Genomic DNA, 23,580 nt, shown 5'->3' with positions numbered 1-23,580 from the left:
GAAAGAGACAGTAGACTGCCATAGTGGCAGTGAAAGAGACACCATAGTGGCAGTGAAAGGGACAGTAGACTGCCATAGTGGCAGTCAAAGAGACACCATAGTGGCAGTGAAAGGGACAGTAGACTGCCATAGTGGCAGTCAAAGAGACACCATAGTGGCAGTGAAAGGGACAGTAGACTGCCATAGTAGCAGTCATAGAGACACCATAGTGGCAGTGAAAGAGACAGTAGACTGCCATAGTGGCAGTCAAAGAGACACCATAGTGGCAGTGAAAGAGACAGTAGACTGCCATAGTGGCAGTCAAAGAGACACCATAGTGGCAGTGAAAGGGACAGTAGACTGCCATAGTGGCAGTCAAAGAGACACCATAGTGGCAGTGAAAGGGACAGTAGACTGCCATAGTAGCAGTCATAGAGACACCATAGCGGCAACGAAAGAGACAGTAGACTGCCATAGTGGCAGTGAAAGAGACACCATAGTGGCAGTGAAAGGGACAGTAGACTGCCATAGTAGCAGTCATAGAGACACCATAGCGGCAACGAAAGAGACAGTAGACTGCCATAGTGGCAGTGAAAGAGACACCATAGTGGCAATGAAAGGGACAGTAGACTGCCATAGTGGCAGTGAAAGAGACACCATAGTGGCAGTGAAAGGGACAGTAGACTGCCATAGTGGCAGTGAAAGAGACACCATAGTGGCAGTGAAAGGGACAGTAGACTGCCATAGTGGCAATGAAAGGGACACCATAGTGGCAGTGAAAGAGACAGTAGCAGTCATAGAGACACCATAGTGGCAGTGAAAGAGACAGTAGCAGTCATAGAGACACCATAGCGGCAACGAAAGAGACAGTAGCAGTCATAGAGACAATGAAAGAGACAGTAGACTGCCATCGTGGCAATGAAAGGGACAGTAGACTGCCATAGTGGCAGTGAAAGGGACAGTAGACTACCATAGTGGCAGTGAAAGGGACAGTAGACTGCCATAGTGGCAGTGAAAGGGACAGTAGACTGCCATAGTGGCAGTCAAAGAGACACCATAGTGGCAGTGAAAGGGACAGTAGACTGCCATAGTGGCAGTGAAAGGGACAGTAGACTGCCATAGTGGCAGTCAAAGAGACACCATAGTGGCAGTGAAAGGGACAGTAGACTGCCATAGTGGCAGTCAAAGAGACACCATAGTGGCAGTGAAAGGGACAGTAGACTGCCATAGTGGCAATGAAAGAGACACCATAGTGGCAGTGAAAGGGACAGTAGACTGCCATAGTGGCAGTGAAAGAGACACCATAGTGGCAATGAAAGGGACAGTAGACTGCCATAGTGGCAGTGAAAGGGACAGTAGACTGCCATAGTGGCAATGAAAGGGACAGTAGACTGCCATAGTGACAGTGAAAGAGACAGTAGCAGTCATAGAGACACCATAGTGGCAATGAAAGGGACAGTAGACTGCCATAGTGGCAGTGAAAGGGACAGTAGCAGTCATAGAGACACCATAGCGGCAACGAAAGAGACAGTAGACTACCATAGTGGCAGTGAAAGAGACAGTAGCAGTCATAGAGACAATGAAAGAGACAGTAGACTGCCATACTGGCAGTGAAAGAGACAGTAGCAGTCATAGAGACAATGAAAGAGACAGTAGACTGCCATACTGGCAGTGAAAGAGACAGTAGCAGTCATAGAGACACCATAGCGGCAATGAAAGAGACAGTAGACTGCCATACTGGCAGTGAAAGAGACAGTAGCAGTCATAGAGACACCATAGCGGCAATGAAAGAGACAGTAGACTGCCATACTGGCAGTGAAAGAGACAGTAGACTGCCATAGTGGCAGTGAAAGAGACAGTAGCAGTCATAGAGACACCATAGCGGCAACGAAAGAGACAGTAGACTGCCATAGTGGCAGTGAAAGAGACAGTAGCAGTCATAGAGACAATGAAAGAGACAGTAGACTGCCATACTGGCAGTGAAAGAGACAGTAGCAGTCATAGAGACAATGAAAGAGACAGTAGACTGCCATACTGGCAGTGAAAGAGACAGTAGCAGTCATAGAGACACCATACTGGCAGTGAAAGAGACAGTAGCAGTCATAGAGACACCATAGCGGCAATGAAAGAGACAGTAGACTGCCATACTGGCAGTGAAAGAGACAGTAGCAGTCATAGAGACACCATAGCGGCAATGAAAGAGACAGTAGACTGCCATACTGACAGTCAAGGAGACAGTAGCAGTCATAGAGACACCATAGCGGCAATGAAAGAGACAGTAGACTGCCATACTGACAGTCAAGGAGACACTAGACACTGCCACAGTGGCAGTCACAGAGACACCACATACCTTCACTACGCTGTCATAGTGGCAGGGAAAGGGACAGCTGAGGTGCATCTGCGCGAGTGCCGTGGACCCTGGTTCCGTCCTGAAGTCTACAGCAGGCTCTGGAGCAACGCCGCTGTCCTATCCGGCAGGAATCCTGCGCAGTTACGTTGTAGCACATTCTTAACGACCGACACACAATTCAAATAAATGCATTTTCAGAGGTTGCGACCGACCACATTGTAGCAAATGTGACACTGCTATTGTTTATGCAAAACAGTAGCTGCAAACTTTCAGGGATGTGTGGCACAAGACATAACGCCATAGTGTAGGCTGTTTTTTTCTATCTCACGGCATGCTCTCACGAAAGACAAGCATATGTAGGGCCGCAGATATATACCCTGCCTCGTTTTACAAACGCCTACTGTGCAGGTTGCAGCTCTTTCATAATTCTTGAACGTTTTCTCGGCCGCTACATGTACATCCGTTAAAGCGCATGTGCGAATTTAATCTGCTTCCATCGTTTCACACATATAGCTCCGATCTACGACAGGCGAGCACCAGTCGTGCGCATGCGTTGATAGAGCACGCACCTTTCCACCCCTCGCCTGGGGCGATAAGCAGCCTGCGCAACACGCTGCCGGTCGCCTTTTGCAAGGCGATTACCGTGCCGCCCCGTCGGCCGAGTGGTAGTGTTTCGAGCTCGCACTCGCAAGGGCCCACGTTCGAATCCTGGGAGCCGGCAGGGAGTTGCCGCAGCTTGCGCCCATGGGATCTGACCCACTTCATTTCCTGGGAGCCGGCAAAATGAGCCCGCCGCAGCGCCCATGGGGTTCGGCGTGGTCCGCCACTCAGACTGGGTGGGGGACAGGGGATTCTTTGTGCTTTTCGCACAAAGTCTCCTCTCGCGTCCCTACGGGTACCTGAGTGGGCGGGTGCCCGTACTACTTTTTTCTATTTAGTTTTTTGTCACCGATCGTGGCGACTCGGGCCTTTGCGCTAGCGCCATACAACTCCTTCGTAATGAACGGAAAACAGCGTGGAAAGACAAGGCCTGTGTTTCTCCCCTTCTAGTCCAAGGACCAGAAGGGGAGAAACACAGGCCCTGTCTTTCCGCGCTGTTTTCCGTTCATTACGAAGGAGTTGTACGTCGCTAGCGCAAAGGTATTGGTTCACTATGAATCATAACAAATAAGCCTTCGCATTCAACTACTGGACATATCCATGAATCAATGTGCGGTGGTTCATGTTAACTAGCGCGACGCTCTTTGACTGACGGTACACGCACTGCGCAAGCCGCCTGTGAAACGTGAAGAACGTCTGCACTCACCTGTTTCTGGTGGCACGGTAGACGGCTCGAGAACCGAACTCCACAGCACTCCTGCACCTGTTGGAATTGAAATTGTTGTACAGGTCTGTGGGTCAATCAGGTTGTCAGTTAAGCACCCGCTGATAGTGTTCTTGAGGTGGCAGTTACCAGTGTTCACCAAAGTAATTTTGCTTATGCTATGCTGTACTCATTGGGTTAATTAGAAATTTCTTGCCGGTTTATCACAACAATTTGTAAGAGTTCTGTATCATGGAAGGCTTGTATTCACATACTGGGCATTATGTTATGACGCAGCTACGTTAAACCTGAACTTTTCTGTGCAGCAGGCAGAGTTACTTTCGCTTGTGTTTAAAGAAAGATGAGAATGGCATACAAAGGGTGTCCTTTTATCCCCATGGTATTATCGAGCGACAGAGAGGAAAACATTCTCAAATCGCTCACCCTTCGGAGCCGTGGACCGCACAGCTGTCGTCTGCTTTGCGTTTCCCTTTTAGAATTCGCCTGGGTTGTCACGCGGCATAACTTCAGCACGAAATTCTGCTTATATTACTAAATATAAGTATGCTGACCCGTTTCCTGCAAACACTGCTGCAGCGACATACAGAATGCCTTTTTCTTTACCGATCGCTACGCTGGCTACGTTCAACTACCGCACAGTTAGCCATCTCCATGGCTAACTGTGCGTCATGGACTTTGCTAACGCCAAGGGAAACGCGTCGAGAAAGCCGCCCGTGAAACGTGGCGCTGGCATCGAACACGGTTCCAGCTCCTGCCTGCTCATTTCCTTTTAAATAAGAGAATTATTTTATTAAAGGCGGACGAATATTTTACACTAAATGTTCGGTAAATTATGAAATAATTAGCAATCACCTGTTGTTGTTAAAGCATCTCAAGTTATCAAGAGTGGAAGAAAGTGGTTATCCAAGCCTCGCTTTAGGTTTTGCTGTTGAAGCTCACATGACAAGCTGTTATTTTTTCCTTGTATTCCGTCATTTAGTGTTTTTTTTGGTAGTCTAGTCATGCAGTAGTTTTATACTTGACGCGACAACCAGTGATATTTTATTTGTCGTTCTTGCAAAGCTACTCGTACAGTAGACATTCCTTCTGCGAGAAGTTTTAGGCAGTTTTTCAAATGAGGAATCAGCAATTTTGTGTTTCGAATTCATCATTTGTACCTGGTTTAGTTAGTAGTCCTCTTTGTATCAGTCAGTCTCGCCATGGTACCTGGTGATATAGGAATAAATATGTCTGCGTTTGACTGATCCTATTCTAAAGTTTTTATATTCTTATTGTGAAAAGTAATGTTTCACAAATAACTTCTGATCGTTTGCGCTGTGGTGCAAACCACAGTGCGCGACCCTTTGTCTCTCCAAGTCGAGCTGGTGAGGCGACGCTCTCTCGCACTCTAAAGAAATTCGCATACGTACACCCGCCTGTAGTCGTCTGCTTCGTCACTCTTATTTCATGCGAACAGCATTGTCCGACTAGTTATCTAACCGATCCAAATGGTAGTGCTGGATCTCAAAATCCTTCACACATTCCCTCACGCTGAATCGCAAGGCGTGTCCAGAGGGAAGCGAGATCGGACCTTGGCTGCAACACTTCAATAGTCTCCGCAAATACGTTCAGTACAAATTTTCTTGCTTCTCTGCAGTAGACCGCTAGCTGCCCGGTCAACCAGCGAATTGCTTCGCGAAAATGGCAGATGACGGAAAATGGGAGAGTATCCCGCCCAGTCCGACACGGAGAGCGCTCTTTACAAGACATGCCTTTCTCTCTGTCAAGTTGGGGGACGACCATCCCGCGTCTTCGCAGTAGCACAAACGAGCTACCTCATACTGCAAGTGATCTCTTCGACTCCACGAGTCGAGGCATTAGTTTTCACTAGCACTAAGCTATTTGTTGAGCATGCAAGATGCTTATGCAATGGAAGGAACAAGGCTACACAAACCTGGACGGGCTATAGGAGAGCCGGGAAGGGCACGAACACAGCAGGAGGACCCAGCGCCATGCACACCTGCAGGAGTTCAGGAGGTAAACGGACAGTTCCGGCGATGCCGGAAGCAGCATGCGGCAGCACGTGTTTCCCTTGCACCCGCTCTGGGTGCAAGTGAAACATCCTGCTGTACAATCGACCGCTTTTCGGATACACTGTCTCATCCCGGGCGTCTGGGTTGAAACAACTATCGTCACGAGAGCGAGCTGTTGTTGCAAAGATGTGCACGACTGTTTTTTTTTTCTTCACATCAGCAACACAGAGTACTGCGACATGCGAGGCCGAGAAAATGGAATCACGTCCGACATATAAAAAAAAAAATAAGGAACAGCAGGTATGTTTTTTCCACACTCTTATATTGTAATAGCAAATGGCTGTACTTTTACGCGCTTCACGAGAACAGTTTCCATTTCTTCTGTTTTTGTGACTATTGCGTGAATTCACACATTTACTCCACGTGTAGTTTTGACACCCTAATATATCAGCAGTTCGACGCTGTCGAAATATACAAGCATGCTCAACGAGCGTCCCTCGTTTTCCTGACGGATCTGTTTGCACCAGGACGTGTACCTCTGCACATATAATGTATATAAAAGGAAAGGACATCCGAATTTCTAGCGAGCACTTTGCAGCTCGTCTACACATCACTGATACTCTGCTGCTTATTCTTTTACCGAAAAATTAAGTGAGGTGCGTCGTTTAGCTCAATGTGGAAATTGGTATAACCATTACGTGCCTCGAGGAACGCACAAAAATAGCGGGAAAACGAAGGTTGAGTAAATCTGTTCGAAGAGCACAATTTAATGAGAAATTTTCCCACCCGTTACACTTAACATGGCGACTAAAAGCCGAGTAACTATTTCGAGCTCTTGATAGCGAAAATTTTCACAAGGGCTATGATTTATGCGTATGTGTAACGCACGCTGTTGCTATATTTCTACTTTCCTAATTTCGTTTCTCGTGTTCATGGTAACATTTGAAGCACACTTTTGTGGTGACCACTTACATGTATTTCGTGCGACTAGCCTTTCATTGCTTTTTTTTTTATGTGTAAAAAAGGTAATTTTTATTTCTTACAGTGGGAGTAGTAGTGCTTCGGCATTTCCTGTACACTCTCCCTGTCCTTTCCCCATTCCACAATCACTCTAGGGGCCCGAAGGCATTTTTAAACAAAAAAAAGACGCATGTAACTACTTCGATTACCTCTACATGAGCAATAACCCCCCCCCCCCCAAAAAAAAAAAGAAAGAAAGATTGATCTAAGTGCTGGTTACGCCCCTCCTAGGACATTACATTGCACTTGTAAAACGCGTTTAGCGTCAGCCCTAGGCAAAGGTATAGAAACCGGGTGCTTCGTCGGTGAGGTCGTTGCCGGAGATACGACGTTGCTTCCTTTTGTGATCACTTCGTGGTGCGCGCCTAGTGTCTCCCACGCGAGTTGTTAACATTACTCGCTAGAAAGAGATCGCAGGCTATTGTCTACCGATTAGCCACTTGGTGGTTAATATAATGAACGGAGCCTCGGAGGGCAACAAGCTGTTGATGAAATTAAAAACCTTTGTAGCTATTGCTGATTGTTCGTGACAGGATATCCACTACGCCCTTGGGAGCTGCTCCGAGTGGAAGAAGAATGCACGTATATGCGGACTTTGTCAAAGTAGAAAGTATGCAAACTATCTATAGTCGCTTGATTCAAGGCCAAGGTATGCAGGTAAGTCTTCATCATTTTTTCTTGAGATGGAAAGCCGTACTTCATCGTCAGAGGTACTCGTAATCAACACAAGGCTGTCGGTGAACGTGCCCAGGGTACGAAGCCCAACGATAAGGAGGCGTGACGAGTGTTTACCACGTTGGAGAATTACGCATGTGGCCCTCCAACTGGGAGGCAAGCGAGATGGTTCGATCGCATTCGTAAAATGTCGCTACTGTGCACCCTCAGTGCGTCGGCTGTAAAATAAGTCGTGAATGCGGATGGTCTTCAGCCATCATAACTGTTCCAGCCATCGACTCCCTGCGAGAAAGGCCGAGGCAAACACCTTGTCCACGTGGTTGCACGAGCGAGTTATAGCGTAGAAATACGTTTGGAAATCGCTCGGTGCAGGTGCAGTATGGAGCTGACTGATGATGCCCACGTCTTTTCTGGTGACGAAATTGAAGCCGAGGGAAACACGAGGGCTCCAGGAGAGGTCCCAGTCAAACCTGACACCTAGAGACTGATGATTTCTCTTGTAGCAGATAGGCCGGCCATTTATGCTTACTGCGTAATCAGTCAGTGCGTTTCGCGTACAACCGACTTAGGGGCACGTTTCTGTCCAGATGGTTAGGCCCTGTGCGCGAAGATTGTCTGTGCTGCCGCCTTCTGTAGCGTTGCACGAACCTGCAGGTGATGTCACTACTGAGGTCCAGGCGCGGATCTAGACGCTGAGCGTACCTGGCAGGGACTTGGCAAACTCAAGAAGCGCGAGGATGAAAAGCGTAGGGCTATGCTCGGCACGCGTAGTGGTCGGTAGTCGGACCATCTTCGGTACGTGCAGGGTCATCCAGTTGTAGGGGGACACATGTAATTGGTATGTAGTCGGCATAACTTCAGCGTTTCTTCTAATTCGAGAAAGAAGCGTGCCTGATACGACGCACAATCACGATGTTGACAGATGAAAGAATAGCTTTCTAAATTTATTGCTAAACATAATCTCCTGTGGGCTCTTGAATAGTAAGCAAGTGTTTCATCCTAAAAGTGGGCGACCTGCGTACAAGCAAGGACGATCGTGTCAGGTGGCTGCGAATTCTATTGAAATACTCGCCCTCCTATTTATCAATTATTATTATGAGGGGGTCGTAGGCGCTCTTCACGTCAAGAAAGAGCGCCACGTATAGTCGTTTCCCAAATGCTTCCTGCTCTAACGATAAACGGCCTCGTAGAAACTCCACCGTGGAGTCGGGTAATCCTTCTATTGTTCAAGGCACTATTAGTTATCTCGGGTTATTGGAAAACATGGGTGATGACAGTTCCTCACCCCCCCCCCCCCCCCCCATTTCTCCTTGAACTTTATCTCGGTGGCATTATTGTTCTGCCAGAGAACGCGGCCCAAACTCTGCGTAGATCACTCGAAACGCCGCGGTGTGCTTACGTGCGTAATTTATCGTAAAAGAAGCAATACATCCACCCACTTTTGAACTTTTCCCACACATCACCAATTGCCTGTCGCTTTCTTTTACCCAACAGAAACAAGATAGCTCATTTAGTTCCCCGAGGACACAGGGCCAACTTCATAAAATGCGTGAGAACACACACACAAAAAAAACACGTGAGTTCAAGGAATTTTTGTAACGCTCCTAACTATGCCACTAAGGGTCAAAATTTCGGGACACATTGCACTTAAATATGCCCACGATTTCTACAAAATATAAAGATTTCCTAGCGCTGAGCTCCTCCGTGGCATTGGAATACGCAGCTGATAACGCCAGTGTGACACTTGCTTATTAAATTTTTCGCAAAAGTTGTACGTAATCCTCACGCAGAGATTTGCCGTAGAGCTGCGGTCACTGTTGTTAAGTTTCATTTTCGTGGCATTTGTAGGTTCGCAACAGCTGAATGCAAAATTTTGTTTCTCTCGCAAATGGTCAATCATATATTGTCTAAAGCGCTTGATCGCGCACTTTGCTGCAGAGGAAACCACTCAATTTTGCCTGCGCATGACTGATGATGCTGACCTCATATTTACCATAATGTAAGGTTTGTGAATCGCACAGTTACCTTCACACGCTAGGAAACATAGCACAAAACGTTCACATAGGACTTACGAGCACATATTTATGAAGTGTTCTTTTATAAAAGTTTAATTTAGCCATGGATATTTCGCGCACTAATTTCTCATAGATTGCCCCACATCTTTCTTAAAGTTGGTCTTGGCGGAGCCTTTAGTGATGTCAAGGCAGCGGGCTAAATTTCGCACTTTTCGTAAGACGCACTCATAATGCAGCATAGCACTTGCATACGTAATTTATTGCAAGGCCTGCATTTCACCCACACGCTTTACGATTCGTCTACGCGTCGCCCATTAAGCCATTGATTGGCTCTTAACTTCATCAATCGCGAACGTGGTGCTTTCTCTAGCCCACCGAGAAGACTAGTGAAATAGAAGGTGGGTTCGAGAATTATTTTAAAAGATAGAAACATTAAAATTTCCCGACAGAATGCGCTTAAGATTCCTCCCCACCCCCTCTTCCATTTCTACTAAACATAAAATTTGCGTAGCACAGACTCTCGCGTACTACCGGGACATTGGGAAACGTAGGTGTTAACGGCAACGTGGTAGTTGCCAACACTCAAGTTAACTTGTTTGGCACCACGATCACTAGTTTAAGAAATTTCTTTGTGCAAAAGCTCTATTTGATGCACTCATTTAACTTCACGCGCAGATTTGCCTTATGAGTCTCCCCCATCGTTGCTAACTTTCATCTTAGTTGCTGATGTAGTTATGTCATGGCAGCGGTCTAAATTTTGCGCCACTCCTAAAACGCATTCATAACGCTCCCAAACACTTCCATATTTATATTATTCAAAATGCCACAATTAACCCACATATTTTCAACTTTGCGTACGCGTTAGCCATAACATTTCCTTTATGTTCATGAAATATAAACAAGGTGCACTGTCAAGTTCCTCAACGACACCGGAGAAACCAACCGCAAACCTGGTATACGACACAAAAAAGATAATCGGGAATAAACGAGGATGCAGTGACTCATTGCAACGCGTCTATTTCAGCAGGAAATGCGAAAGTTTCTTGGCACACATCGCACTTCCCATTCCCACCGTTTAAAGCGAATTCGAAGTTGGTGTTCGGTGCTGATGTTTCGGAACCTTAGCGAAAAATAAGTTAATAACGCCAGTATGACACTCTCTAAATCTCAAGTAAGTTAACGCTATACGAAAGCATTAGATAGGCTGAAAAATTAGCTGGAACATTCAACGCCCGTCGCATCACATGCTTCGTACTTCGATGAAATATAAATACCATGCATGCCTTGCACACTTCACTAAAGATACGAGTATTCAGCAATTTTCAAAGCACAGGCTTGCACCCCAGACGCTTCAAACCTTTGGTGCACTTCATCCCCCCAAAAATGGCTCCCCACTTACTCTTGATATCATATCTCAACCATTTATGGTTCTCCAACAGGAAAGGGGAAGTTTTTCAGGCTGCTCATATAACGCTTCTAAACAAGCGGAAACGAGGTTTTACCGATATCCGAAAAACCAATAAGTGACACAGATATTTCAAAAGTTGCCGTCCTATTACGTTTAAAAATCCCCACATTCCATACATTTATAGACTTCGTGAGTGATTTACTTTTTCAAAACACTGTGAGAACTGGCATGCAACTTTTCTTTTTTTTTCTGTGGCGTTAGTGGCGTCAGTGTAATAAAGTGAGTTTTTAGCGAAATTTTATGGTTTCCCATCCCCAGGATACGAAAATTACATTTTAAACGTTGCTATTCACAGCGAGTAGCTTCAATTTTACAAAAAAAAAAGAAAAGGAAGCAGCGGACTTATGCGAAAGAATCGAGTGAAGGTGTTTCTTTTGAGTGTTGCGATAAAAATATCTGTTGTATGAATGGGCCGGCTTACTTGAAACATTGGCCGCATATAACACTATCTAGCATTTGTTAAGATTTTTTTTACAAATGCAGTAATTCATCCCAGCATATTTCTTTTCGCCAGAACATTGGCTGTAGGCTCCTCCCCCATCATCGCTATATTTGGTCTCGGTTGCGTTCATAGTTTTCCCAGAGCAATGGGATAGATTCTGCATTTTTTTTTTTAGAACGCATATACAAGACTCCGTATCTCTTGTGAAATTTACTACAACCACTTTATTAAGCCACACAATTTGAACTTCGATTACACATCATGCATCACCTACTCCCAATTTGAAACAAATGTACGAAAAGCTGCCACTGAGCCCATTGGAGGAACCTGCTTCGAACATCGTATGAAACAAGAGGGGAAAAAATGAGAGAACAGTAATTAGTCGCAATAACACGACTTTGAAAGCAAACAGCGCTAAGAATGGGACTAAACTGAAAGATACGAGATGGAGCGCCGACTAATTAAAACCAGTAAAGCTAAGTTTTGTCACGCAAAGCACTTAACAAGACTTCCATTCCCTCAAAATATAAACTTGGTCTAACATATCTCGGTGCCATTGCCAAACATAGAGCTCTGAAAAGCGGCTGCTTGATCACTTTTTTGAATATTTGATAATATTAAATATGTCAAGGCTGCAGTTTACCCGCACGCATTTAACATCGTTTAGAGATTTGCCGTAGCGCTCGCCCAATTTTTTCGCTAAGTTTGATTTCGGCGGCATTTGTAGATTTGCGAGGGACACGAGATAAATTCTGTGTTACTCGTAAGGCTCGCTCATAACGTTCGGTAGCGCTTGCTTGCGGAATTTCTCGCGAATGCAGCAATAACCCATAAACTTTGACCTTTGCCTGCACATCACCCATAAACTGGCTTTTTCATTCCCAGAGGGTAAACAAGTTGCCTCGCTTAGTTCACCAAGGACACCAAAAAAAAAAAAGAAATGCAAAAGAAAACGATATTTCAATTATTAGTTGTACGTTCCTAATTAAACCGAAAACGCATTAAGTTCGCGACGAATTGCGCTTAAGATGACCCGATTTCTACAGAATCTAAAGATTGTTTAACGTAGAGTTGTCTTGGTACATTGTGAAACGTATAGCTGAAAACGGCCACGTGATACTGGAACACTTGTTTGGGGAATTATTCGAGAAAGCTGTATTTGACCCACACGCATTTATCTTCAGGAATACATATTCACCATATTAGACGCTCCATTTTGCTAAGTTTGATCTTTGTGGCGTTTGTAGTTATGCCGGGGCGGCGTGATCTATTTCGCGCTCCCCTTAAAACACACTTATGGGCTCTGGAGCACTTGCATACGTAGTTTATTTCGATTGCCCCAATTGACTCGCATACTTAGAACTCTGTCTACAATTTAGTCATAATGCCACCTTTCCGTCAGCGGAATCTAAACGAGGTGTCTAGTGTATTTCACCGACGACCGTTTATTTTGTTATTTTGCCTTGTGTTTAGTTAGCCGAGGATAAACCAACAGCGAACCTCTTATGACGTATGAAAATTGAAAGAAAAAAGAAAAAAACCATGGTTCAGTAATTATTTGAAAAATTCGAATTAGGCCAGGAACGTGAAAGCTTCGCCACAGATGAAGCATAAAATTTTCCGTGTGATTGTTGAACTCGTAGTGGATGTCTTACACGGTTCTTTTGGTATTCGGGGAAACATAAAGGATAACGGCAGTATGACACTTGCACACACTTGAGTATCAAGTCTTTTGCACAGGCAGTATGTTTCATCTACAAACATGTAAGTTCCCACAGAGATTGGTCATAATTGTCCCCCCGCCCCTCTTCCTTCTTAAATTTGATCTTGGTTACATTCGCAGTGATGCCACGGTAGCGTGCTACATTATTGCACCGCTCAAAAAAAAATCTAAACTACACACGCCTAAAAGCATCTCAATGCGCAATTTATTGTACACGCCGTAATGATCCCCAAAACTTTGAATTTCACTCACTCACAACTTATTTATCTCGAAATGCCAACTTTGTGTAACCTACAGTTCCTTCGGGACACTGAGAAACGTAGCGTGAAATTGCCATAAAATTGTCTCGTTTTCAATTTGTTGTGACTAATGACTCTACATCTAACACGGCCCCAGCTGAATCCGGTCTTCCTCGGAGCCCTGTACTTGGTGCTCTTTTATTTTTAATATATGTAAACAACATGCCTGATAACGTTTCCTCATATATTTGTTTATTCGCTCACGACTGCGTTCTATATCGTAAAATAACTTATGCTTCAGATATAACAACTGTTCAATTTGATTTAACTAGCATACACGAGTGGTGTCTCACTTGGCGGGCGGAAATCAACATTAATAAATGCAAATCTATGCGGATTTCTCGTTCTAACGCCCCTTGCCCTATGTACGGGCTCAATGACTGCCGCCCTTCAATCAGTTACATGCTATCGTTATCTTGGCGTTGATATATCTAACGATCTTTATTGGAAGGAGCATGTACAATATTTAATATCTGAAGATAACCACTGCTTAGGATACCTGAACACAATTTCTTTTCGCTCGCGCCTGTTTCATTAAAACGACTGTTGTATACAACCTACGTCCGCGCCCGATGGAAATATGCCTCTTCCGTCTGGGATCCTCAACATGTCACATTAATTGACGAATTCGAATCAGTACAAAATTGCTGTGTTCGTTTCATTCTAGCCAACGAGCATCGCGCTGCTTGGGTTACATTAATGAAGGGTACCCCTTCAAATCCCATTATTATCTCTTCGCAGAAAGGAATCACGCTTTTCCATGTTTTATAATATCTACTAACACAACGCATTTCTTCGCTCCCTCTGGATCCACCCAGCGCCTTATTATTCAGTTCGTCGTGATCACGCACATAAAGTTAACGTTCCCCGTCATAACACTGTAAGGTCCTCGCAAGCATTCCTTCTTAGGACTTCGCTCGATTGGAATAATCTATCTGCGTCATTAGTAAACATTAGTGACTCCACTCATTTTAAGAAGGCACTAATATACATGAAATAACGTATCATAACAAACGGCATAGTTACATACTTATTCCTGGTCATTGCCTGTTTGGTAAAGTGTACTCTCTCTGTGTAATGATTTACTCCGTATTATGTGATTTTTTCCCCGGTTGGTATCACAGATTTTATTTCCCGATTGGCCCTTTCAACAGCGAAGCTGTTGCAAACCATCATCACGCAACGGCTGAGAGGATATGCAATGTTTTATTCCTTTAGAGTAATTGTAGTAATGGTAATTCTGGTAGTAGCGGTAATTTTGCAAGCTGCCGTCGCAGCTGCAGCTTGCTGAGTGCTTGTAGCCTCTGCCCTACGGGGGTATGAGCGATTGCATTTTTTTTTTTCGCTTGCTTACGGGAATATGAGCGCCATTGCAGATCATGATCATTTCTGCTAGCGGACGCGGAGACGAGAAGTGCCGACCACCGAGAGGCTAACAGCTTTGCCGTAGAAGCTCGAGGCCAGTGCTCCCCAAGAACCTCCGCGCAGAAGGCTTTGTTCACGCTAATAAGGTTCGTGCGGTCTACGGCTCTGCGCGACAGACTTTAAGAACGCCGCCCCCTACCGCTCTATGGTGTGCGCCGTTCGTTTTTACTCGTCCCTTACAGGGTAGCCAACCGGAAATACCTCTGGTCAACCTCCCATTCTTCCTATGCATCCTTTCTCTTGCTCTCTCTAAATACCTGTTTCACAACGGCTGTATTTTATTCTCGTGGATTTAAGTTAAGACATAAATTTGTCGTAGCGTTCCCCGCGCGTACGGTAAATGTGATCTTGATAGCGCGTGCAGTTAAACCAGGGCAGCGGCTAAATTTCGTGCTACTCTTGAAACACCCTCGTCAGGTACCCGTGTACTCGCATACGTAGTTTGCTGCAAAAGGCCACATTTATTCTACACAATCCGAACTATGCGTACTCATTACCCATAACGCGGTCCTTACTTTTGCGGCATGTGAACACGGTGCCATGTTTTGTTCTTCCAAAACAGCAAAGATACCAACTAGGAAACCCTTCTGACGCATGAAACCAAAAAGAAAGTCAAGGCTACAGTAATTGTTTGTTGATTTTCTATTTAACCTACAAACGAGGAAGTTTCGCCGCTAACTATAGTTAACAGGTCACCTATTTCTATCGAATTTAAATTTGCTGTCTCGTACACTTAATTTTGAACTGTAATATACAGTGAAAAAAAAGGACAGTGACACCCTAGAACACTTGAATAAGTAACTTTCTACAAAAGCTGTAGTTAACTTATACAGATCAAACATATCAAACAAACATCCCACCGATGAGAGCGGAATAAAGCAACTACATTGATCGTATTACACCTAAAATTTCGAATAAACGATATTAGGAAATTATTATCAAGACACATACCAAATGTTGACGCTTGAAACTCTCAGTACCGATCACCCGCAGAGTGGCCCCCAATGCCCTATAATTATGACATCTCTTTCGCTCTCGGTGACCCATGGAATGTGGCGTAACTTTTTAGGCAATTCATACACTCGGGCCGAGAATAAGGATTTAGCAATTTTGATTTTAGCCCCTAATTTCTAGACACGCTTTAAGGTCGCTAATAGACTGCAAATTTTCCTCAAATATAAACTTTGAAAGATAAATATTATTTTCCAAAGTCGTAAATAATTGCATCTAACGTAGTACTAGTAGTATAAAACTCATTAAAAAAATTAAAAAGTCACATTCAGGTTCAGTGGGTGGGTCCCTCAGTCCAGGGCCCCACTGGCGATCGCGGCACGCCGGGCTTGGTCGAGAAGGGCCAATTGATCCTCCCGCACCGTGCTGGCTAGCCGCACCTCCCACTGCCTATACTGTTGGAGTTTTGCCCCATAAGAGGTGATAGGATTTCTTGTGGCCGACTCTGGCACGACCATGTGATATGGTCAAGAGATGGCCGCCCTCCGCACCAAGGGCAAGTGTTGGGATACCGGGTGGGGTGTATGTGGTGTTGTAGGAGTAGGTGTGGGTATGTACGGGTTTGTAGTCGGCGCCAGTCCCGCATTTGCGCTGAGCCCAAGGATGTGTCTGGAAAGCTATACCGTTGCCTTCCTCGTCTCTGTGTTTCCAAGATATCTTTTGCTGTGATCGGAGATTCTACGAGAGTGCGTTCCGTCGCTCGGATGCTATATTCACGAGCGAGGCGGTCCGCCCTCTCGTTACCCCTCACTCCGGCGTGCGCCGGATACCACGTAATAGCGTGGTGTTCCAAGAGATTTCTTCCTAGGGTTTTGATGGTGAGTTTGGGCAGGGTGCCTGCCATGAAAAGTCGACATGCCGACTGCGAGTCGGTTAGTATTAACGCAGAACGTGCTCTATTTTCAGCGTCACGTATAGCCAGAGCCACCGCTGTAGCCTCTGCTGTGGCCACCGACCCTGTTCTGACTGTTGCGGAAATAGTAGTTTGTGCGTTTGTGGCTACTACAGTGAAAGTTTTGCTATCCTGTTTGCACGCGTCCGTGTAATAAACCTCCGGATTTCTACCAAACCTGCGTTCGAGTGTCCTGGCCCGTGCAAGGCGCCGTTGTCTGTGGTATTTCTCGCTCATGTTTTTATGGATTGGGGATACAGAGATCTGAGCTCGTATGTTTGGTGGGAGGAGTTCTGTTTGGTCGTTACAATGTGCCGGTCTGAGTGGATATCCTAATCGACGGAGAAGTGTTCGACCTTGCTCCGTGGAATTGAGCCTTTCTCGTTGTGCAATCAGTGTTGCAGTCACAAGTTCTTCAAATGTGTTGTTAATACCCATTGCATTAAAAAGGGTCGTGCTACTGCATATCGGTAGACCAAGCGCCGCCTTATAAGCTGTGCGTATAAGGGCGTTTATTTTAGTTTCCTCTGAGTTTGATACTTTTTGGAATGGAAGGCCAAAGGTTACACGGCTTATGATAATGCCTGTACGAGCCTTATCGACTCTTCCTCCTTGAAGCCTTTTTCTGTTTCTTGCTACTCTGTTTATCATCCTAGACACGCTGTTAACCGTTTTCCGGAGATTTGCGATCGTGTGCCCTACTGCTCCATTTTCCTGTATCCATAGTTCGAGTATCCGAGCTTTAGATACCTCCTGTATTGTTTGACCTCCCAGAGCAAGCTTTATCGGAAGTCTATCGTCCTTTCGTGTATAAGGCGCTCTTACTCGGATAAGTTCGGACTTCTCCGGGACGCAATTCATGCCAGCTTTTGTTACATGATCCTCAACAATGCTAATTGCCTTCTGGAGGGTTTCCTGACGTCCCCCTAAAGATCCCTTTGCGGTCCAGAGAGTCACGTCGTCCGCGTAGATGACATGTCCCAAGTTTGGGATCCGTTGTAGTTTCACCGCTAGTCCTTTCATCCCTATATAGGAGAGTAGCGGTGAGAGAATTGAACCTTGCGGCGTTCCTCTTTCGGGGGTCTGTAGAACATCTGAGCGGGTGGATCCTAGCCCTATCGTGGCTGTGCGGTTGTCTAGAAAGGATTTTATGTATTCATAAGTGCGCTGTCCGCTGTGCATGCATGTCCGATAGTTCCGTAAAAATGCTTTCGTGCGAGATGGTATCGAAAGCTTTTTTGATATCTAATGCCACTACGAATCTGTCTGCATTTCCTTGCTCCGTGTTTAATAACGTTTTTCCGTGCATTTAGGCGCACAAAAGCTTCGCTGTTAAACGAGCAACCGCGTCTGCGGGAAACGCCGCATGTCGGTTAATGGGCTCTGATGGCTAATACGATCGTGACGTCATCCTCGGTATCGGCCAGGCACGTGATTATTTTTTATTTATTCACCCTCAGGGCCTTTCAGCATTAGAGAAGGGAGTGAGTTATTCAACAAATAAGAAGGAAATAAATTACGAACTTATACACAATATTTGCTAATTATACAATGTTAGATGAAAGTACGATAAATACAGTAATAGAACATGAAATATAAAAGTATCATTAAACAAGAAAAAAGAAAAACGCTAACAGTAGGTCGTACAAATGTTTGGTATTATATAGTGATAGCTAGTGCTTTTCGAAAATTACTCATTGTTAATAATGGAAACAATGTCAAAAGGAAGCTCATTCCAATCTTTTGACGTACGTGGCAATAAAGTGCTCGCGTTACCCCTGTCTTGACGTCATTCTCGCACCCGGTCTTTGAACGCTACGCAGGGCTTCGACAGCAACTTAAATCTTCCGATTTTAAAACCTATTCAGCTTCCTTTCAAAGGCGGAAGAAAGGGAATGCGTGAAGGGAGGTTGCGTTTAGTAGTATGTACTAAATCTAGACTGCTTATATCCCTAGTACGTTGCGTTGGCACATGTGGGAGAAAAAAAAAGCAACGTATACCCTAACATTACTTAGTCCGAAACCAAAATAGCAGTATTGTAAGAGGTCCAGTGCTCCGTTTAATGTTTGTAAGGTTTATGTTGCCTAGCAAATAAAGCGGTAATGATGGAAAATGTGACAATACGTATTACTCGCAGTGCACAATTCACTAATGAATGCGGATGAGGGAGAAAAAGGGCTATATCAGACGCCTACAGTTACCTTCTGGTAATTAGTGGTAACTAAAGCTCAGACGATTTCGAGGTCAGCAGTAACGGAAATGAGAGAAAAATGATCGTCGTTAGAAATGGCGAGAAGAACGCCGACTCCTCGACGCACAGCCCGATCCTGTCTGTAAGATGCGAAGCAATGGGCATCTTCAATGATTTCGAAAGCCTTAGCATTCGTCTAAAGTTATGTTGAGGCGACAAGTGTCTTAATGTTTTCCTCATGTTATATGCAACACAGAAACATGGCTTCATTAAGATTTTCAAGGCTCTGACTTCACGACTCCTGGTTATATTGCTGTCCGATATGGCCATCAGAATAAGAAAGGCGGTGGCGTTGCTTTGCTTTCACGTTCACATTTTAACTTTAAGGCTCTACCAGGCCCTCCTCATGTAGAATCGGTTTGGAGCAAGTTACTAGTGCATAAGCAGAATTTAACAATTTGTGGTTTTTATCGCCTCCCTGATAGCCGTACAGTGACTTGTTCGATAAATTTCGCATTTGATACATGACCATAGCCTCGACATTTCTAACCTAATCGTTCTTGATGACGTTAACGTCCCCGCCATACACTGGCCTTCTCTTACATATTCCGCCACAAGCGGAATATGCCTCTATTTGTAGGGATTTAATTACGTTTTCTGTGACCCATAACCTGATCCAATTAGTCGATAAGAATACGTGGCAAAACTCCACACTTGACTTAGTGTTTATCAGTGACAGCCTTGCTCCTCTAGGTTTTAACTATGATATCTTGGAAGGAATCTCGGACCATAACACAGTTGTCGTACGCATTAACTGTCCTATCCCACGTGAACGCTTTAGTTATTCCACATTTCACGATTCTAACAAGGCTGACGATACATCTATCACTGATACTCTGGCGGATAACTATGACCAATATTTGTCGCTCAGTACCGAATGTCACGTTGACAGTCTTGTGGATTGTTTTGAGTCGCTAGTGAAATCTTGCATCAATAACTACGTCTCATTAAAAACAAAAAAAAAGATAAATAATCAACGTCCTTGGATTAACCGGGACATCTTGAACATGTCACGCCCTCTGGGTAGACTGCGTAAATCAAAGCATTCTAATATTGCGATTCGCGTTCCTTTTTAGAAAGCCAAGAAGGAACTTCGCACTCGTACTGAAAATTCTAAAGATTTATATTTTTCAGCGCAACTCCTTATGCTATTTAAATCAAATCCTCGCAGCTTCTGGACATCAGTTTTAACTTTCAAGATTAACGAAGCTATTAATAATGACCCCTTCGTAGTTTCGAATGCTTTTAACTCGTACTTCCAATCTGTTTTCACCTACGATGACCATGTAGCTCCAAAGTTTAGATACGATGCAAAAGTTAATAAACTAGGCAATAGCGTAACAAGTTCCGATGGTATCTTAAACCTAACCTTGAGTCTCGACACTAAAAGTGTACCGGTTCAGATGGCATCGCGAATTACTTCCTTGTAAGATACTCCCTTACTGTAATCTTACAGAAATCTTAGGCTCTGGTGAAGTACCAACTAAATTGAAGACAGCAAAAGTCCTAACTTAGCATAAATTAAGTGATAAACAACTTCTCTCACACTCCAGTCATGCAGTATGTTAGAGCGCAATATTCACACACATATAACAGAATTCCTTAACTCTAATGACGTTCTAACATCTTCCCAGCATGGTTTCTATCGTAGTTATAGCACTGTAACGCAATTAGTCGATTTTGTTCATGATATCGCTGCTAACCTAGACATAGGTAACTAAGTAGAAGCCATCTTCATTGACTTCTTTAAAGCTTTTGACTCAGTGATTCATTCTAAACTATTGGTAACATTAAACATCACATTCAATGATCCCTGTCTTGTTTCTTCGATACCCAGTTTTCTGCCTTGTCGTTCACAATTTGTTTCTTTTAACTCAGTGGAATCAACCCCAGTCGAAGTCACTTCAGGCGTTCTTCAGCGATCTCCATTAGGCCCTTTATTATTTTTAATACATATCAATTATTTACCTCAGAGCATGTCAGCTAAAATAGGGCTTTATGCAGACAACTCTTTATTATACGAACCTATTGATCCCATTATTCACCATCATCATCTTGCCCAAGCCCTTATATCTTTCTGCGCTGGGTGAAAAATGTGGCGAACATCAACTGTAGTAAAACAGTCGTGTGTCATTTACCATTAGACAGAGCCCCCTTTCGTTCGTTTCTCTGGATGGCATCCAACTAAAAAAGTGTGTCAATATAAATAATTAGGAGTCATTCTAACAGAACATCTTGCTTGGTGTAAACACATCGAATATGTAAACTTGAAAGCCTAAAAACTTAGGTTATTTGTGCCGCACTTTAGCCAAGACGCCCAGCGGTACTAAACTGATATTATATAAAACACTAATTCACCCAGTTTTAGAATATGCATCTATCGTTTCGTTTTCGTACAAACGTTTCCCTACAAAATGTCCGCATTTTCCCGATGGGAAAAAAGGCCAAAGCAGTAAGCGTGTTCAATCGAATCGGCTGAAAAATAGGGAACGATGGATTTAAGGGCTGGTATAACCTTGATCTCAGTTTGATCCCGCGTTTCCTTAGCATGCGAATGAATAGGTTGTTGCGTCGGTATTTTTCTTCGAGTTTGCTGACGCAAGAGCGCAAAAAGAAAACGCTTTTGTCTATCACATCCCTGATATAGTGCTACATTTATATTAACCAGGTCTTCGCCTTTTGTCTCATATTGTCTATATCTTTCTTTCGTATTGTCCATCGGTTTGCTCTAACCTGTGAAATTTGATTCCATACTTCTTTAGCTATTTCTGATGGCTTTAATATCGGTGGTTTGTTCAACTGAAGTTTTGGAGGATTGCAATAAACGGATGTGCATTTCTTTGATAACGTGAAACGTGATCTTCTATTGCCCTGCAGGATCTTCGGGTAATGTTTTCATGTTTAAAAGTTAATTCCATCTGTTTTGGGGCCTATCGTTCGTCTCAAAAACCCCAAGAACAGTAATGCCGGGGAATAAGTTAAATATTCATAATAGCCAAACATTCTCGCAAAGCACCCGCAGGCATGGGAACGGCAACAGGAACTAGTCATCACTGTTTTCTAGCGTGTAACAAAATTTTACTACACACCTGCATGGAAACGGAAGCCAGGAGAAGGGACCATGTCGGAAGTGCTGTTCTCGTGCCCAATGTTCCGAAGACGAGCTTTGCTGGTGACACCACGGCAGGAACACGCTTGTTGACAGTGACACAGGCGCGGACTGTGTCAGCACTATGAGCGGAGACGCATTCCAAGTCGAAGAGCTGTGTCTGTCGATAACACCAACAGGATTTGGTCTGCGTGGCACAAAAGCGGGGGTTACAGACCAAGTGTGATGTTCAAGTGCTCAGTCAAGGCACGCATTATTCCAGAAAAAAAATTGTTGGTACATTCCTCACTGTTTGCAACGAATTTATAATATCCTTACAGTGATAGCTGTTATTCCATGCTTTTACCCTCGCTATCGCTATTTATTTACCATGAAGGCCCCTAAGACATTGCAGAGAGGGGAGAGTTAATAACGCTAATAAATACAACGAAACTACAGGAGCATTAGAGAAAAAAATATTTGACAAACAAAACAAGAAAGACGGAACAATCATGTCGCCATCTACGAAGAAAAAAGGGGACATGCCAGCACCTCTAAAGAAATAATAGTCTGTAATGGTGGCTACGCTTTGGGGAAGGCACTTCCAACACAAATATGTACTAGGGATAAATTACTCATGAACAGTCATTTTTGGGAATGGAGTGCATACTTTAAGGCAGTGATCAATGCGTCAGGAAATATAGGATTCTATTTAAAGCAATGAATTTTTATAATGAATCATAAGAGACTAATAAAAGCGTCATAATTTACAATGAGAAAGAGTTGGTAAAGAAAGAACGCCTTTCATAGTAGTAACGTCATCGGCGCAATAATAGCTGCAAATAATGAAATATGATGCACGTTGTTACACCCCTTCTATGCCTGCAATAAGTGATTCGAGTTCGAGACCACTACCCCATACAGGTACTGCATATTTTAGTTGAGCTCGGACCAACGTTTTTTACAGCAGCAACTTGAGCGATACAAATCCGTAAAAAAAATTTCTTGGAAGGTAGGCTAACATACGACTGACATCGCCAGCTACGCAATGAATCTGTGTTCACCACCAAAATTAAACGAGTTATATTTACGAAAAAAAAATGACGTACAGAGCCGGTGACGTGACTGCGAGAGACGACATACAATGCGCAGTGAATGTCGTCTCTCGTAGTCCTTCTCCTTCGCGCTGTACGTCACTTCTTATCGTGCATTACCAACTAGCCCAAGCAACCACCCTAGTTCACTTGATTTCTAGTAGAATGGGCCCTTTTTTCTTAGTCTTCTTCCTGTTCCACAGCAAGTCCTAGTACAGACACCTTCCAAAAAATATTTAATTATGCTGGTTTACACGTCAAAACCACACTCTGATTATGAGGCACGCCGCAGTGGGGGCTCCGAAAGTTAGGACCACCTTGGGTTATTTAACATGCACTTAAATCTAAGCACACGGGCGTTTTCGCATTTCGCCGCCATAGAAATACGGCCGCCGTGGTAGGGATACGATGCCGCAACCTCGTGCTTAGCAGCCTAACACCATAGGCACTGTGCAACCACGACGGGGTTGCACATAGAACTGATTACAAATAATAGAACTGATCCCACATC

General features: G+C 44.3%; 1 long non-coding RNA gene across 1 annotated transcript in view; it reads right to left on the bottom strand.

The window, feature by feature from the left end:
- Positions 1-2,335: 2,335 nt before the first annotated feature.
- The window catches only part of LOC135903739 (uncharacterized), a 68,044-nt gene continuing 46,799 nt past the window's right edge, over positions 2,336-23,580 (bottom strand). Inside the window, exons 4-7 of the long non-coding RNA XR_010564918.2 lie at positions 21,977-22,183; positions 5,587-5,652; positions 3,636-3,692; positions 2,336-2,462 (exon numbers count right to left, since the gene is read on the bottom strand). This is a non-coding gene — a long non-coding RNA (uncharacterized lncRNA). The remainder of the gene's footprint in view (positions 2,463-3,635; positions 3,693-5,586; positions 5,653-21,976; positions 22,184-23,580) is intronic.

The sequence above is a fragment of the Dermacentor albipictus genome, chromosome 9 (genome assembly GCF_038994185.2).
Source record: "Dermacentor albipictus isolate Rhodes 1998 colony chromosome 9, USDA_Dalb.pri_finalv2, whole genome shotgun sequence".
Taxonomy (NCBI): Eukaryota; Metazoa; Arthropoda; class Arachnida; order Ixodida; family Ixodidae; genus Dermacentor; species Dermacentor albipictus.
The sequence above is the reverse complement of the archived record's forward strand: the minus strand, read 5'-3'. Positions and strand labels throughout refer to the sequence as shown.